A 20,080-nucleotide genomic window follows, 5' to 3' on the forward strand; every position below is an offset into this window, starting at 1 on the left:
TTTTCAGCAACAGGAATTGGGATACTTGTCATTATTAAGGGAAATATGAATGCAGCAATGTACAGAGACATCCCAGATGAAAACCTGCACCAGAGTGCTCTCGACCTCAGACTGGGGTGATGGATATCAGGCAAGATATCAAAGGAGTGGCTTCAGGACAACTCTGTGAATGTCCTTGAGTGGCCCAGCCAGAGTCCAGACCTGAATCAGATTGAACATCTCTTGGCTGTGCACTGATGCTCCCCATCCAACCTGATGGAGCTTGAAAGGTGCTGCAAAGAGGAATGGACAAAACTGTCTAAAGATAGGTGCACCAAGCTCATGGCATCATATTCCAGAAGACTTGAGGCTGTAATTTCTGCCAAATGTGCATCAACAAAGTATTGAACAAAGGGTGTGAATACTTATGTACGTGAGATTTCTTAGTTTAATAAATTTGCAAAAATTAAAAAAAAAAAAAAATTCATCCTGTCAGTAAGGGGTTGTTGTGAGTAGAATTTTGAGGCAAAAAAAAAAAAAAAAAAAAAAAAAAAAAAAAAAAAAAAAAAAATTTACTCCATTTGGGAATAATGCTGTAAGATAAAATGTGGAAAAAGCGAAGCACCGTGAATACTTTCTGGATGCACTGTACATACAGTCACAGGTCCTGCTTGTGTACTGTTGAGCAGAAATTGTTTATTCAGTTATTCATTTCATCCTCACTTCATTTTAAGGTATTCCCCCCCAAGCTTACCATTGTTGACTGATGACGTGTCCTCATGGACACAAAACGTTCCAAATATGATCTTTTTCTTTGTTGTTATTAAAAACTTTCGTAACCATGGCACCATTTCAAGAAATATCTGTCCACACGAAAATGCTTGAACCACATTAATATGCTGTAGTACAAATGCCAGACCTGTATGCGGGGCTGTAACGCTTCAACAAAAAAATGGAGAAGAAGATGCGGAGTATGCACATAACCGATGCAAGGAGCTAAACAACGTAGCAGCAGATATTAAAGTTTGCAAAGTGGTACAATGAGTAAATATAACGTTTTTCAATCTGAGCTGTTGCATCCTTTCAGCTGGATTCATCATCATCAGCTGAAAACTGTTGTCCACATAAGACACCCTTGTTTTGAACAACACCGTCTGGAAATGCTTTTATTCCTGCATTAATATCATCAATTGCTGCTGGCATTCACTATGAGGGGGTCTTTAGCCTGGTCCATGACATGCACAACTTAATCAGGCTGTGGGAATGAATTATATTTCATGCACACACAATAAGATTTTGGACACAATCCTTTTTTTGTTTTGTTTTCTCTGTGGCCACTCCAATGCTCTGTGGACACCTTCATGTGTGCATCTAGGAAGTTGCTGTGCAAGCTTGTTTTGGTTTTTGGCTGCACTTATAACTGGTTTTAACAATGGAATCATGCATATCCACCTTTGACAAATTCTTTGGTCCAATGGAATCTGGCCACAGGTGAGTGTTATCAGTAAGGTAAGGATTTATCAGCAGTATATATCTGTATTTCATTTAGAACCTGCGTAAAAAGGCAGCACAGTAGATCTGTTTACAGCAGGTCATGACAGACTCAAGGTACAATATGTACACTATCAAAGCTTGATGTGTGCCAGGTCCACTGGCCGACACAATGGCAGAGAAAACCCTGAAAAGCACCACATTTTGACTCAGTGTTGGTTATTGTCATAGCAGGAAAATTGACATGTTTTTGAATTCTCATCTTGAATTGCTTCATTTTTGACAATAGCCTGAACGTAGTTTACAGTTGTAATTTTGACATTGTTCATGCTGCTGGCTTATGGATTGAAATGATTTCCAAAAACTTACTAAATGCCACACTGTTGGTGAACTGAAAATCTTGTTCAACTTTACGGGTGTTTACAATTAATAATCACTGCCAAAATGTAGTCATTCAAGCTCATACTTTGAAAAGCCAGAGACAATATTCTTTCATTTTGGAAATATTTTTCATCTCAAAGTTTACTCACCCAATACAAATGTTCATTCTCTCCCAAAAGAACTTCTTTATGCTGACCAAATCATAACCTGTGGACAGACAAAGGCTTTAGTGCTGCTGCTACAACAACTATTACTATTAAAAGTGATGACAAACTGTGCAGAGAAAAATAAGTTTTACTATGACTCCTGCAGGGTGCTACATTCCCAGTTCGATGGCTATTACAACCCCAATTCCAATGAAGTTGAGACATTGTGTAAAATGTAAATAAAAACAGAATACAATGATTTGCAAATCTTCTTCAACCTGTATTTAATTGAATACACCACAAAGACAAGATATTTAATGTTCAGACTGACAAACATTATTGTTTTTGTGCAAATATTTGCTCCTTTTGAAATGGATGCCTGCAACATGTTTCAAAAAAGCTGGGACAGTGGTATGTTTACCACTGTGTTACATCACCTTTCCTTCCAACAACACTCAATAAGTGTTTGGGAACTGAGGACACTAATTGTTGAAGCTTTGTAGGTGGAATTCTTTCCCATTCTTGCTTGATGTACGACTTCAGTTGTTCAACAGTCCGGGGTCTCCGTTGTCGTATTTTGCGCTTCATAATGCGCCACACATTTTCAATGGGCGACAGGTCTGAACTGCAGACAGGCCAGTCTAGTACCTGCACTCTTATTATGAAGCCACGCTGTTGTAACACGTGCAGAATGTGGCTTGGCATTGTCTTGCTGAAATAAGCAGGGACGTCCCTGAAAAAGACGTTGCTTGGATGGCAGCTTGTGTTGCTCCAAAACCTGGATGTACCTTTCAGCATTGATGGTGCCATCACAGATGTGTAAGTTGTCCATGTCATGGGCACTAACACACCCCCATACCATCACAGATGCTGGCTTTTGAACTTTGTGCTGGTAACAATCTGGTTGGTCTTTTTCCTCTTTTTTCTGGAGGACACAATGTCCATGATTTCCAAAAACAATTTGAAATGTGGACTCATCAGACCACAGCACACTTTTCCACTTTGTGTCTGACCATTTCAAATGAGCTCTGGTCCAGAGAAGGTGTTGGCGTTTTTGGATGTTGTTGATGTACGGCTTTTGCTTTGCATGGTAGAGCTTTAACTTGCACTTGTAGATGTAGCGATGAACTGTGTTAACTAAAAATGGCTTTCTGAAGTGTTCCTGAGCCCACGCAGTAAGATCTTTACACAATGATGTCATTTGCAGGCATTTAGTGTTGGTTTTTGGCTTTGCCGCTTACATGTAGAAAGTTCTCCAGATTCTCTCAATCTTTTGATTATAATATGGACTGTAGATGATGGAATCCTTAAATTCCTTGCAATTGAACGTTGAAAAACATTGTTTTTCCAAACCTGTTGAACAGGTTTAGCTCGTTGGCCTCATGAATGTCTCCTTCCATCATCTGGTCGGCCTTCTTACCATGATGGTTCTCATCCCACTCCACACCTCCTACGTGTTGTTCTTCTGGAGACTGCTCTCCAGCTTCCACCTGTAACTGTCCTTCCCCTCTGATCATCTTCCTCAGTTCTTGTTGCACCTTCTTCAGCTCCTCCCTGTCTTCACTCCCGAATGCAGCCTTCTTTCTGCTCAGTGTCACCTTGATGTCCTTGGTCACCCACGGTTTGTTATTGGGGTAATGGTGCACAGTCTTGTTTAGGATGATATTGTCTGTACAGAAGCTGATATAATCCGTTATGCAGCCCACAATGCTTTCGATGTCCTCTCCCTGTGCATCACAGAGCACACCCCAGTCAGTCACCTCAAAACATCCACAAAGACTGTCTTCAGCCTCCTCTGACCACCTCTGTACCACTCTCGTGATCGCAGGTTGCCGCCGAACTGCAGGGATGTAAATTGGATCTAAACAGACCAGGTTATGGTGCGCGTTGCCGATCGGAGGGAGGACTGTGGCACTGTATGCTTCCTTGACATTAGCATACAGCAGGTCTATAGTCTTACTGTCTCTTGTTTTACAATCATCAAACTGCTTGAAAGTGGGAAGGGATGTTGAAAGGGTAACATGGTTAAAATTCCCAGAGATAGCAATGAAAGCACTGGGATGCAGCATCTGTAGCCTCACTGTCACAGATTTGATGACGTCACAGGCCCGTGACGCATCTGCCACGAGTGGAATGTAAACAATAAGGACAATAGCATGTAAAAAGGACAAGACTCACTGCCAGCAGCTCATTGTCTGGATTACACACAGGCACCTTCACTGTATCTGATCCCAGTATTTCCATATCTGTGGGACTATAATGTTTATTTGTCAAACTTGCTTATTTTTGTAATTTTAAGTTTTTATGACAAGTCACAGCAGATGCTGTGGTGTGAACATGTGCTACATTAAGTTTCTGTCCATTGTTAAGCTTGCGACCATCAGAGGGAGTTTTTCCTTACCACTGTTGCCTGTGTGCTTGCTCTAGGGGTTGGTAAGGTTAGACCTTACTTGTGTGAAGCGCCTTGAGGCAACTTTGTTGTGATTTAGTGCTATATAAGTGTAATGAATTGAAATTGAATTGCCCCCAAGGGAAACATTGTGCTACAAAGCGAGCACTCAGAATGTCTCAATATTGCATAAGTGAGCAAAGCGATGAATATGTGTTTTTAATATTAAATAATGTATTTTTATTGAGACATTCTGAGGACAAAACTGCATTTGAGATTCACAAATATTTCAATAATATTTCAAACTCCCATCCAGTAGATGGCAGTGTTTTGATGGAGTGGGGGGAAGTGATGAGAGGAGACTCATTTCCCATGATGCCTTTTGGTGCATGTGTCAGTTAACACTCATACCTTCAGAATTAGCGCATCACTTTAAAAGATGTGCGCATTTCACTTTGTAAAAATGACAGAGTTGCCATTAATGTCAATAAACATTTATGTACTTAGAGTTAAAGTTTGCAAATACAGTGCATTCGGCAAGTATTCACAGTGCTTCACTTTTTCCACATTGTGATGTTACAGCCTTATTCCAAAATGGAATAAGTTTATTGTTTCCCTCAAAATTCAACTCACAAAACTCCATAATGACAACGTGAATTTTTTTTTTTGCAAATTTATTCAAAATACTAAGTAATCACATGTACATAAGTATTCACATAATTTGCTTAATACTTTGTTGATAGACCTTTGGCAGCAATTACAGCTTTGAGTCTTCTTAAATATGATGGCACTTGCCTGGTGCCCCTATTTTTGGGCCATTTTGCCCATTCCTCCTTGTAACACTCCTCAAGCTCCATCAGGTTGGATGGGGAGCATTGGTACACAGCCATTTTCAGATCTCTCCAGAGATGTTTAGTTGGATTTAGTTCATAACCTCAAAGATAGCCACATCATCTGCATACCCTTGGATGTACAGTATGAGATTATTTAACTCAGTAAGACGGCTCTCCACAACAAGTAACCAGCAAAAGGAGTGATAACTCCTCCTCGAGGACACCTGTGTTTCACTGCCATCGTCACTATACTGTCACCAAGTGAAGCTGTTACCCAGCTACGTTGAAGCATGGCAACAGTCCATCTGGTGACAGTACTCTTCACATGTTTGGACTGCAGAGCTACTTTGATTGAATCAACCAATATGTTATCAAATGTTCCCTGAATATCGAGAAAATAACCTAATCTGTAGTGTCAATGAGAAAGGCTTCTCTCAGTTCTCATAATAAGATCATTCAGGGCCGTCTCCGTGGAGAGCCCTGCTTAATATGCATGTTGCCTTACATTGAATGGTGACCTCTTAAGGACACTATCTTTAACATATCTATCAATTAGTCTCTCCAAACATTTCACAAGGAATGATGTGAGATTGATGAGTCTAAATGCTTTAACTTCTTTTTAAGAAGATTTGCCCAGCTTGGGTAGAAAGGTAGCCCTGGTTAGTCTCCTCGATTTGGGGACACAGCCATTGCATATACATGTCAGATACATTTTAGTTATCATATTGATTAGCACATCCAAGCCCTTCTGTAGAAGAGATGGGAAAATACTATCAATGCCACTAATTTTGTATGGGCCAAACAAACTGATTGCCCATTTCACTCTAGTTTCATTAACTATCTTACCCGCTATAGTCCAGTCTTCCACAGTGGGGACACAAGGAGGCTCATCCACTGGACGTTCCTCAGTAGCCCCCCAGGAAGTATACCTGGAGCAGATTCTTTAAGACATTCACCTGGGTGTTTGGAATGCCTTGTGGTGGACAAACAAACTACAGGTGATTGACTGGATTCTTTCCTAAGATTCTGTACAGTTTGGAGGAGGTACTTCATCCCTCCACCTCTCCACAGAAGGCTCTCCAGGAAAGGCTTTTGGCTTTCTTAACTATAGTCTTTGGCTGCTTTGTAACTATTGCTAGTCTTAACATATTGCTCCCATCTTTTTCCAGATGTTGGAGCTCTATATCTGCACCACTTGGCCCTGACTGCTTCCTGGAGTCCTGTTAGCTCTGGTGTCCACCATGATGGATTCTTACCAAAGTCAGCTCATAGGCCCTCAACACAGTCTTCTGTAAACTGGAAACTTCAGTTTATATATGTTGTGCAGTCTTAACTCTGACAAGTCTACCCCCCGTGAGGGATGCCAGGGTGTTATGATAAAGATCCCAGACTGCCCCCCTTGGGTTTCTATTTGTTACCGGTTCTGTAATTCCTGCCTTTGGTGTGAGGTGGAGTTGTCAGTGGTCAGACATTGATTCCTCCTTGGAAACAGGCCAGTTACTGACTCTGTCTATTAGGTCCATAGAACCTACTGTAATATCATTAAAACAGGATACCATGGCTCCGATGGCATCTTAAAAAGTTAACTTTTTTTGCGAGGTTATACATAAATTCCTCTATAATATTGGTAACTGTATATCAATATACAGTCAATATGTGCTTGTAGTACAGAGTTTCAGGTTTAATTCAACGAGTTTAACAAAAATATCCCATTAACCCTTTAGGAATTATAGATATTTGTATACACAGTATCTCCATTTTTAGAGGCCAAAAGTAATTGGATGAACAAAATGTATTATTTTGAATACAAATCATTACTTTTACAGACAGTTTTCTTGGGATACAGAACATTCCCAACTTACTGAGTATGTCTTAGACTTCATTTACATCAAACATTTAGAAATGCAAACAGTATTTTCATACAAGAATCACATCTAAGAGGATGGAGTCTTGTGCGCTTTTTGACAACGATAAAAGTTCCACATATTTTTAGAAAAACCTTCCTTTTTCACTCCACCATGAAACTGTACAACTAGTCACAGTTTCTCCAGTCACAGCCACAGAAGGCTGTAACACCTTCAGAGTTGTCATAAGAATTTTGGAGCGCCCTCGTCACCTTCTTGTACAGTCACTCACGTTTTGAGAACTGTCTCCTGCAGACTAATTTACCATACCACAGACCATATTGATGAAGGTGAACTTCAAGACATATTGATTGGCTTGGAAATGTTCAGGTATCCAAGAAAACTGACTGCAAAAGTGATGATTTGTATGAATAATATACTTTATATTTTGTTTGTCTGCAAATGGAGAAACTATGCATGCAACTGGCCATAATTCCTAAATGGTTAATGTGTGTTTTTTGAAAACTTGCTGAATTGAAGCTAGCAGCCTACATTCCAAGCACATCTTGAATGTTTCATTTCAACTCCATTGTGTGGTGGTACAAAGTTGCAGTAACTACCACTGATGGACTGTAAACATAGTATCACATTGCAGGGGTTCTAGGTCGAGTACTAATGTAGCCAAAAAACAGTTCCAACTGCTTGTGCAATAATTAGTGTACGAGTGCTACTGCTAAGGCTCTTATAATATACACCAAATACATAGAGATACTTATACCATCACCCTTTTTATAGCGGAAATTCTAGATTATGCAACCTAATGACACTAGAGGGCAGTATAACACTGAATGATTTCACTCTTGAAGGCTCATTTATCAAACACAACCAGACTGATCTACACACCTTACCAACACTGTTTTCCCTTTATTGTTACATGTGCTGGAAAAACAATGTGTGACACCACACAAACCTGCTCAGTAATTAGTGTACACTTTGTTTAGAAGTGAGTTGAACGGCATGAAAGTAACACAAAAACCCTGTTTTAGTACATGAAGCCTCACAAAACCATCAGATTTTTCTAAGAATTAAAAAAAATATATATTTTTATTCATCCAGTTAGGTCAAGCAAAATAAGTGGAAACATTCTAGATTATTGTGTTTCAATTTGTCGAATGCCTTTTCAACATAATCTTTTACCAATATTTAATCAAAGAGATGTGCCGTTGTTGCTGGCCAACACTTGTGCCGTGAGTCACATATGAAACATGGTAAGGGGGTGGACCGGTATTGGAAAATGTGTGCTTTCAGTATAGCTGGATGTGAAGTTGACCCGGCTCCTGTGTGGACTGTCAAAGGTCCTTTAAACAAGCTGAATAGCAGCTGGCAACACATTGTTCAGGCACATTTCGAGAAAATCTGTTGGATACCATGTGCTAAACACCCTCAGAAAAACTCTACTAAGTTTTTTGGTTTTGTTTTAACTTGGTCACACCATCCTGATGACATTTTATGGCTGACACTTTCCCACTTAAACCAGCAGTCACACACACACACACACACACACCTTGGAGCTATACCACCCTCACCTTGGAGAATCTGTTAGTATGAACCATCAAACACAGTTCCGTTAAAATGCACATAGAGTTACAGGTAAAATCGGTGCCTTACCTGAACCTCAGCTGTTTGTCTACGTGATGGTTTGTCGCTCATGTGACAGGGTCATGTCAGAGGGCAGTCCAGCCCGATCCTCCCATTACAAATGTTTGGCTCCGCCCCATAGTGGTTCAACGCCAGCTAAGCATCTCTGTCAGCACTCTGGGCCTCTCTTTGTGCCACAAAAATACGATAAGCTCACTGAGGTCAATTGTTTGTAGCATCAACCCACACTTCATTTTTTTTCTAACTGTCCTTTCCTCCCTCTTTTCATCTCTATTGATTTCTTTTTGCATTTCTTCTATGTTCTTTCATTTCAGTTTATTTTCGTCAGTTTTCTTCCTGTCTCTCGTGCCTGTTTTCCCGTGGTAAGCTTCGATCACCTCAAATGAGGTCCATCGGGAGGAAGAAGAAGTCGCAGTTCCTTGACTGGCAGCTTGAGGCTGGCTCCAAAAGTGAGCAGGTTCCCATCCAAATCCATGTCAAAGCATTCAAATTTAGAGCAGAAATAAATGTGTTTACAGCCTGATAAATCCATGATAGACAATCCAGTCTCATGGCAGCATTACAAAAAGTACATTCATCTATGGTTCGTGGATGCTTGTCGTGACGGGGGCACGAAATGGGGGTGACGGGGGAGTATGGTTAGGGGAGGTTAGACAATAGCAAAATAAAAAAAAAAATCATGAAAATTAGGTGTTTTTGTGGCAGGGGCATGAAAAAAATGTGTGGAAAAAATGTGAGACTGGGCTGTGATAGCTGTATGTGAATGGGGGGGGGGGGGGGGTTGAATTTTTTCTAACTTCTTAGGTTGAGATGTTTTAAACTACAAAGGTTTGTATAACTGAGGATGTAGTCACACTGACTGACAAGCAGAGTTACTGACTCACTGTGTAACTCCCGCTTGGGGTGGCTGCTTGCTGTTGTGAAGGGCTAAAAGGGAAAAAAAATTGAATCAGAATCAAATTTATTTAAGTTCTCACATACAAAGAATTTGATCTGGTGTCATTGGTGCATAAACAACAATACAAAGAAAAGGAAAAAAATACTTCTGCAAGAAGTAATTGGTGCAAAACAACAATAAAAGAAAGGGGACATTCTTCTGTAAGAAGTAAAGGAGTAAAATAGGCAAAACTGCAAAACTATGTTCACTGTCAAATAAATGTAACATAGTAGAATGGGGCTGTGCAAAGGCATGCAGATGTACAGTACCTTAAAAAAAAATTCTCTCATATGCATAGTTAGCAAAAGGATTGGCACAGTCAGCGACTTAACTGTTAATGATGCCTTGCCCTTGCTTAATTGGTACAAATTTAAAAACTGTTTTAATTTTTGGATAAATGGATGGACACATTGAAACTTGGGGAATAATTACTATTGCAAGCAACTTCAAAGGAAAGATTTCTAGTACATAGATGGTTAATATTTGTTACCTATTTACTCTCATTCCCTTTCATTGCAATGCATTTGAACCATCTTATTTCCCCCTTTTTTGTAAGTTCATTTGAGTAAATAAATTTTCTTGAATTTGAATTATTTTCAAAGCCCAATTCTTGGGGGGTTATCAATTCATATTTATAATTTTGTGGCATGAACCTAATATCACACAGTGGCCACCGTTTTTTTTTTTTTACCTTGTATGCAAGGCCCCATATGCTGGCCGGCCAATGAACACATTTAGCTCCAAAGCCAGGGCCTTAATACATCATTTCCTGTCCTGATTCCTCATCCAGTAGATCTCAACCTGCCCTGCACTGTGTCAACGATTTCTGACAGTGCGTCAATCTGTAAACAAAGAAGAACACTTCATTGAACAGTATAGGAACAATATTGTTCAGTGAAGATGTGTTTCCAGAGTCATTTTCATACAGAATAAACAGCATTTCACCTCAATTTTAACATTAAGTCAACAGTCTTCTCGGGTTCTTCAAACTTTGGCTTCTTGGAAAGCATTTTGCAAAGGTCCATAATATAAAGTATGCAAATAAAATGACAGGTGAAACCAGCAGGTTAGGTGAGATATGAGATCAAGCACTGGCGCCATGTGTCGTGTGTAAACCCACTACATAACTGTTTGTGTCCTTCATGGGAAACATCCAGGCAGACAATTAGTCGTCTCTCATGCTATCAGCATCTGTGACGCCAGGTGATACGTGGACATTCTGTGATCTTTTCCCATTGCTGGGTTTCTCAACACTGACACACATGTCCAGTAGATCATGTCCAGAGAAATGCACCACATGGCAAAAATGTCACAGCTGATGGTCCCTCAAAATGCAAGGACTATGCTTCATTGTGCCACCCTAAGCAACCATTGCTTTGATAAACTACAATTTTACCAGTTCCCAAGGATCCTCAAAGACACTTAGCAGCAAAGATGTGCCTTCGGTCACGAGTCTGAGATCCAGATGAGGTATGCTGCTTGCACGTGGCACCAGTTGGACACTAAGTAGTATATGTAAATGCTCATTTCACACAAAGTCAGAACTTATGGGTCCTTCTTAAATGTGAGATTCACAGTGCGGGCAGCATTGTTACTAAAAGAGTGTCAGAAGTGTCCATTTGTTAAGATTGAGATTTTTATTTGTTATAGTTACACTTATAAATGAAAAAGAATAAGAGGGAACATGTTAGTTTTTCATTTAGATGCATATAATTATCCACACGGTGGCACTGTGGCTTAGTGGTTAACACTGTTGCCTCACATCAAGAAAGCTGTTGGATCGCTTGCCATTGTGTCCATTCTGTGTGGAGTTTGCATGTTCTCCCTGGGTTAGCGTGGGTCCCTCCTTCCTTCCACTTCCAAAACATCTAGGAGAGGGAATTGGGAACTTTAATTGACTGTAGGTGTGCATACGGGTGTGAATGTGTTTGTCTGTATGTGGACCTGCGATAGACTGGCATCCTGACCAGGGTGTACCAGCCTATTACCCTATGACTGCTGGGATAGGCTCCAGCCCCCCATGACCCTTAATTGGAGTAAGCAGGTATAGAAATGGATGGATGGAATGTAATAGTGGATTATGTTTGCTTGATTTTAGCTACAATACTTTACAAGGCCTTATTTATTCTTACACATAAAAAGTTTTAGTTCTGTGCAAAAATAAAAACAAATTTGCTTTGGTTTTGGTTTTATTAACATCCATCAAACCACATTAACAAATCAATGGCCCCTGTTTTAAAATGAGACTTCACACACTGTCAAGCCTTCCTGTCGTTGAGGTTTTGAAGCGGTTAGGCAGATAATGATGCTGCTGGAAAAATGTCGCTGCTTTAACTCAATCTAGTGTTATTAGGGCAAATCACTATCAATATAGTCAACAATAATCAGCAATTGTGCTTTGTTAACGTGTATTTCTTCTGTGATTGCAAGCATTGTTTCAGTGTCCTTACCGATGCCGGGCTTCCATCCAGCTGCCTCCTCCGTGGTTGGACACAATGATACCCTGGACACCATGCTCCACTGCCAGCTCTGCGTCCTCCTTGGTTAGGATACCCTTGATGATGATTGGCAGGCGTGTGATGGACTGCAGCCAGTGCAGATCTTTCCAGCTGATGGAAGGGTCCAAGGTGTTAGCTGGTATCCCATACTCCTCTGGGCCTGCAGTATTCTGCTTATGGTGCATGTGGTACAATTCCAGTAAAGACACTTTTTTATGATTTGATCACAGACGGTTGCTTGTAATACCAACAGTGTTCTTTATATGCTGGCTAGTATGAGTACTTCTGCTGATAATGTCTACACATACAGATTAACTACCACATTCAATACACTATATTACAACTAGACTTTGACCAATATGGGATTTTTTGGGCAGCCAATACAATACCGATATTAGGCAATAAAAAAAAAAAAAAAATCAGATACCAATACATCTGTGGATATACTGCATATACATAGAATTGACAATGATCCCTAAAACTGCATTAACAAATGTTTATGACAAAGAATTATAATATAAATTCTATTATATAAGTACAACCACAACCAAGGCAGCACGGTGACTTAGTGGTTAGTACTGCTTCACAGCAAGTAGGTCATGGGATCGATTCCCACCTGTGGCCTTTTTGTGTGGCATTTGCATGTTCTCCCCATGTTTGTGTGGGTTCTCTCCGGGTGCTCCGGCTTCCTCCCACATCCAAAGACATGCAGCTTAGGTGACCTGGAAACTTTAAACTGACCGTAGATATGTTTCCAGGTGTACCATGCCTCACGCCCTATGACTGCTGGGATAGGCTCCATCCCTCCGCGACGTGATCTTTGATAAGCGGTTGAAGTTGAGTGTGTGTGTGTTACCTGGAACACTCCATCAAGTTTTTGACCCTGAGGTGAGGCGGAAGCTTGAACTGATTGCGGATATCATCACGCCGCTTTCCAGTGTAGGGGACGTCAACAGTTAGGACCAGAGCCTTGTATCCAAGGGCTTCTACACGGTGCACGATTTGTTCAGACACTTTCCGGTCCCGGTAGACGTACAGCTGGAACCAGCGGTAGCCATTAGGTGCAGCTGCCACAATCTCCTCTACTGAGCAGGTGGAGTAAGTGCTGGTAATGTAGCAGGTGTTGAATGCCTCGGCAGCTGTGTGCAACAGAACATGAAAACTTGTGTTTGACACAATCAAATTTATAGTAGCAGAATCATCAGAATGCCTTTAAGTCCAATGCATATGGTATGACAGCAATGTGCAAAATGTTGGTTCTGCTAAAGATGCATGAACCTGTACTGGGACGGACAATGTGGATGAAAATTTGTCTAAGGATGGTCTCCCATTGCTGATTTCTGGCATCAGTGCCTTCCCGATTTCAAAAATAAGGAAATCAAGCTGGATTCATCACAGCAGCAGCTTTCTTCTGTTTTTCTTGTTGCTTATGCTGACAAATTACACTGTATTTGTTGTCTTTCTGATGCTTGATTCTGCTTTTTTTCTTTTCTCTCTGTTTGAGGTGCCGCTCCATCCAGAGATGGGTGTGGTATCTGCTCCAAAACCGTCCTGTGCACTGGCAACATTTCCTGTATGTTCATTTTATGAATTGTGTTGTAATTTGTGTCTGTAGCATGGACCAAGCAGAGGGTCGCCCCTTTGAGTAGGGAGGGGTGTTATTTCAAAAAATTTGAGAATCTAAATGTTTGCATGGGATATGGAAATATACATGGAATAAACCATAGCTGGATAAATTTTGGGTCATTTGGTTCCAAAAACCCATATGGATGGAGCGTTTGAAAATTTCAAGTTAACGCGTGTGTCGTATATGTGCTGTTGATGTAGAAAACCACTCTGTTGCTTATAATTAGTTCATTGTGGCCATGTCATTCTTTACATGTGATGTATACTCAACTATGTTCCTGAAATAAAAACTACATAGATTTTGTTTGTTACAATTGATCATATGTACTGAAATTAGGTTTTTTTTGTCAATTACTCTTACAAAACACCACATAGGCTTATTGTTACTATAGAAGATGAATATAAACTTGGGGTCAAGCAACATTTGGAACCAAATTTAAAGTCTCTAGGTGCAGCGGTTCTCAAGATATGACATTTTCGTTGATATTTTTGGCAATTTTTGAACCCGATAACTTCACTGGCTCCGTCCATATGGGTTTTTGGAACAAAATTACACAAAATCCTGCTATGAGTTATTCCATGTATATTTAAATATTCCATGCAAACATTTACAGATTTCCAAATTTTTGAAATAACACCCCTCCCTACTTTGAGTCTGGTCTGCTTGAGGTTTCTTCCTCAGAGGGAGTTTTTCCTTACCACTGTTGCTCTGGGGGTTAGTAAGGTTAGACCTTACTTGTTGTGATTTGGCACTATAAATTAAAATAAACTGAAATTGAAAGAGTGCTGCATGTCTATGGATGTATTTCTAGAGGCGGTTTAGTGACTGCAGCAACTCCACTGGCCGGTCTGGTCATTTTCACACCACTGCAAAGAAATCACCTCTCACCTCACAAGTAACACAATCTGCACTGTATTTTTAAATTTTTGATTACACTGTAGCCTGGCATAAACACAACCAAGCAGCCCAATCCACATTCAAGTGGGCATTATTTCAAGAGACACTGACAAAATGGGAATCAAAGCCATCTGAATAACACAGCTGTCTGTGAAAATAACAAAGATGCATGGTGTATGCGGCCTGGTAAGGAACAAATACTGCATGCAGCTTAAGCGCCCTAAGTGTAAAGTACAGCTTTTATCAGTGGACAGTTTTATAATGTCCAAAATATTCACAGTGTTATGCCACATAGGATTTCATGGAATGTATTAACCAGTATTTTATTTGGTTCTCAATTATTCAGAATTTTTTTTTGGGTAGAACCCCCCCCCCCAAAAAAAAAAATGCTGTAATGCTGATTCTATTCATAATGATTCAAATCTTTTGACTGAAGTAGGAAAGCACACGCCTTCCACACCAGTTTGCTCCAGCTACCCTGTCAGAAGCTGATACATATTATTCTATAATGTGGAGGCCCTATTCATCTCGGTGTTATGGAGCCCCCAAAATGATGGTGCCGTTATTACTTTACGATTGCGCACGCGTGCACGCCCACACACGCACATGCGCCCACATGTGCGTGCGCACACACACACAACACAATCCACTGTGCTGCCTGGAGGCTGTTAGCAGGAAGAGAGAAAAGCTGGACTCATTTCTTTTTTTTTTTGCTGCACTGAGGACATACACAGTCTTTTTTGCCAGTACATGCATGACCAGGTTGCATGTGGGTGTGCGCACACGGGGGACAACGGCACGATGATTTGATTGAGCTAACTGATGCTGCCACACACACACACACACACACACACACACACACACACACACACACACACACACACACACACACACACACACACACACACACAAATCCACTCTGCTGTAAGCCATATGGAAGCATGAAGACCTGTTCACATGAAACGCTGATGTGATTTTTGGCTGGACTGAAGAACTACACAAAGTCTTTTTTTAATGTAAGTCCGAAGTCAGTGCACAGCATCACTGGAATACACGTTACAGTGGAACACCAAAATGTAAGTCCCTTTTCTGTTGTTTATAAATTAATAAAATATCAAATGATAAAGAATCTATTTTAGCCGTTATATGAAACAAATAATGAATATTTTTAACATTCTTTCAATGGAACGAATATTTAATTCGGTGAAAGCTTTCACCTCATGAAATATTCGTACCATTGAACTCAAACATTCATTATTTGTATACTATGTGACAACGTCACAAGTGGTGGCATAGCTGAGAACTAACTCCACTTGGTGTCAACATGGAACCTTTTTGAAATGTATTATTATTACATGCTTCCGTCCACTCACTGGCACACACGTTCACACTCAAACGCATTACAAAAGGTTGTTACCACGAGCTGTGGCCACCTCTCCATCATGGCAGGCCAGGCGGTGAAAAGCCGTAGGAGCTATACCAACTGGAAAGCTAATTTCTGTCCCCTGTATGGTGGTCCGTATGTCACTCAGCGACACATCCCGTAGAAATCGAGGTCGGAGACGAATCCTGAGTAAGATAAAGAGTGTGTAATGATTTAGAGTTCAGGAAGAAAATGTAAAACATTGCTTTAAATGTAGAAAAGGTAAGTTAAAAACAGAATTGATCATCAGAGGAGTGTATACTGTGCATCTCTGGATTTCTTCCAATATTACTAAACAGACAAAAAAACCCAGAAAAGAAATTCTACTACTACTGCTAATAACACTGTTTTGGGGAGTATAAGTCGCACTAAAATATGAATTGCACCTTTTTTCTGTCATCAGAACTTTAATTTGCGATTTTTGTGCATTGTGTTTTTGTACTTTGTATTACTGCCATTTTCTTTTATTGTTGGAGTTTGTTTTGTTTAGTACTTTGATTCCTGGGAAAGACCTTTAGAAATTTATTTATTAATAATTATCATTAGAAATTATCAAGGGGGTGGTAGCTAGTGCACTTGGGTTTATTGCGGAAGGTTCCTGGTGTGAGGGCCTCAGCCCTCCCCCCTTCTGAGCAGTCCCTGCCTTCACTGCGCATGCGTCATGTCGGAGCATCAGCAGCGATTCCTAATTATTGCCCTGTTCTGCCTAAAACTGCACTCCCGTCATCTCTCTCAGCGACAGATCATTCCAATAAATTCACCAATAGTCATAATAGAAGACCGGTGACCGAACAGAGCGTGACACCAGCACATCTGAGACTGACTCTCGAGTCTGACTCTCTACCGATCAAGGGAATAATATTAATATTATATGTTTGGGGTCTCTGTGGGTTTTCAGTCTGTGTCTGTCCTTGTCCTCTGGCCTCAGTGTGTATTTACACCCCTTGAGATCCTCCATGTGTCGCCTGATTGTGTGTGACTTGCTTTTTCTTGCCCTCGTTCCATGGTTCCATGTATGACTTACGTTGCTGAACCTAGTTTCCCAGTGATCATTTAGATTTTTCCTGCACTTTTGGACATTTGTTTGTGATTGTTGTGTTCTTGGTCCTATTCTCTGCCTCCCTGACCTCTCACCTGCTAATACCCTCACGGACCCTGTTCCAGTTTTAGAATGCTCTCCTGTGTACCAACTTTGACCCTCTGCCCGCATGAGCCAACAAATACTGTGTTTCTGAACTTGCTGGTGTTATCTCTGCATTGGGGTCTAAACCCATCCCCCATCTGTGACATGACGTATTCAATTCTGGTTATATTTTCTATTCGGTTGTATATTTGTTCATGTCATTTGTCATCTGTTGGGTATTATGTTTCTCCATGTTACCTTAAAATTTGCTTGTGAACTTAGGTTCATGTGAAGAGCTGAACAACACATCTATGGGATTGTTACCATCGTCTGTCATAAATACTTGATACACACTCTGTGAATCTTCCATAGGTTTTCTATAGAGACCACTGAGGACCTGTTTGGAAGCCCAAAGATTGCTGCGCTGGGTGTCGCTTACCTGCCTAGTCATGACTAACCCATGAATGGATAAAGAGATTGAGCGTGGGTGAGCCCCTGCATAATCTGGAGGAGAGAAATGAAGCCCAAAACAGACCCCATTTTTCGAGTTATCAAACAAGCTAAGCTTAGTTCAGGTGTTTAATAAATCATATTTTGGAGATTGGACCACGGCTCTCGTAACATGAGGCTTTGGTGTGGGCATTAAAAATTATATCCCGCCTATTTTCCTAGTAATCAAGGATTAACAGAATAAATCATCAAGCTCTTCTGAAGCACAACGTCTTACATGATCGTTAGACAATTATCCACACAACAAGCCATTTTATTACAGATATTGTAATAAAACTGCACAGAAAGGGACAAACACAGTCCTCCACAGCTGTTAGAGTTAGTAGTCTCTGTCTGAATGGGACTCTGAGCGCCACTGCCTGTGCAGCACACTAGCTGTCACTTAGTGTGACCACGCCCATAATTATGCATGAATTTTAGAGCTGTGAAGTATATCCGGTTTAACCGTTACACAGTATAATTTTGGCCGACAGTAGAGATTTGGAACTCACCGACTAATCGCGATACCGCCCGCTGAGTTTTTCAATCAAGGAAAAGCTGTGGCTGAGCTGAGGCATGTCTCTCACTATGATGACAGTGTTCATGTGAGTTTGTGAGACGCCTGAGTGTCTTCCTCACTTAGCAGTTCTGTCACTGATATTTGCAAAGTCGTTGTTTATTTATTTCAGTGGACGCTCTGTGCAGAGGCACCGTCGTGACCTGAATCAAAAATTTGTGAAAGCAGCACATTAAATACGCAGGATTTTTTAACCGGATTAGAAAGACCAAATCAGCCAGACAACGACGATTTACCCAGATTGACTTCAAATATGAGTAAATTAAGTATGTTTACTAATTTTTTGGTGGTTTCGTGTTGAGTTTTGTAAATGAGGAAAAGTGCCAGTGGACCATCCTGAAAACGGTCATGTATTCAGAAACAGGTGTGCCATCGAGTGTTTAAGAGATGAAACTTCAGCCACTGACCAACAATAAATAAATTTATTTTATTTTTTTCACTAAAAACATCAATTTAGGCTTGTATCTTAGATGTACCTTCTGGCAAATTGTAGCTGTAGTTTTGAGATCTGCACATAAATGTTCTCAAATTACATTCCTATCCTTTTTTGTGTCATATTTTATCAATTTATTTTATCAAGTTTATCTTTACCAAGGGACCCATTTTACACTTAAGTTTAAATGCGTAGCAGAGAAGCTTCTTGTGATATATACCATTACTGTGAAGGGATTCAATTTATACCGTGATATGATTTTAGGTCATATCGCCCAGCACCCTCATACAGTTGTCTTAGAGGTGGAAACTAGCTAGACACCAAAACAGTTTTTGGACCAGGCTGTAAGCATGCTTATTGGCCATTTTAACATGGACTTCTATGGTAATTTGCTCCTTTCCGGAGCCAGCCTCAAGCACCCAGTCAAGGAACTCCAACTGTTTCCTCTTTCCAGGTGGCTTCATATTGGCTGGCCAGAGGTTGCAGCACTGTTACATACTGTAAATGAAACAAAGATGCTTTGGGGATTATTTCTGGTGCGTTAAAGTTAAAAAACTAATAACTTCATTTTCATTATGTGATTTGAGAGTTAAAAGTATGTGTACACAGTCTGGCTGGGATGGTCTAACCTCACTCAGTTGTCTACATGTCCTGTCATGCAAGTCAATGCTGTTATCACTGCAGGGAACTAACTCTAAAACCCAACCTGAAGGCTTTGTCATCAGGTGACTGTAAGGCCAAGTTTCCTGCAAACAAACATCTCACGAAACAGCACCGATGTCCTTCCCTCTCTAATTGAATTATAACTGTTTTTTGAAAGAAGTGATGTGAAATCATCTTTCCAAGGACAGAGCTAACATATTATCTACTGGGGAACATTTCTAACCTCACTCCAATACCCACCAGCAGATGAAGACCTAGTAACAGGCCTGTTTAGTAGAAATATTTATGTGCTAAACTATAATATAAATGGAAAGCAGTCTATCAATCTGGAGACATGAGGAACCTGAGAGGAATGCCTGAGCAGACAGAGGAGGTTCTTCCAAGATTGAAAATTCTGACCCTGCATCTGTGTCCCACGAGAAAAAACCTCTTTCCACACAGGCAACCATCAGTAATGTGTTAAACAAATACATGGTTGCCTGATAGTCATCATCAAACACAAATAAGTCCATATAACTTTGTCCTTACTGCTTTTATGTTTGATTTGAGATTCTGCTTTCTCATGGATATGTAATGTCATATTACAAGATTAAACATGACCTAAAAGCCCTCACAGCTCAGCCAATCCTCACTGTTTACAAGATTCATATTACCCTTTCCATATATTTCATGTAAAGGGGTGTGAGATGGA

At 40.4% G+C, this 20,080-nt stretch overlaps 1 pseudogene; it reads right to left on the reverse strand.

The window, feature by feature from the left end:
• Positions 1-1,524: 1,524 nt before the first annotated feature.
• Positions 1,525-20,080, reverse strand: part of LOC117524323 — a 19,635-nt pseudogene continuing 1,079 nt past the window's right edge.

Source organism: Thalassophryne amazonica, chromosome 14, assembly GCF_902500255.1.
Source record: "Thalassophryne amazonica chromosome 14, fThaAma1.1, whole genome shotgun sequence".
Lineage (NCBI taxonomy): Eukaryota > Metazoa > Chordata > Actinopteri > Batrachoidiformes > Batrachoididae > Thalassophryne > Thalassophryne amazonica.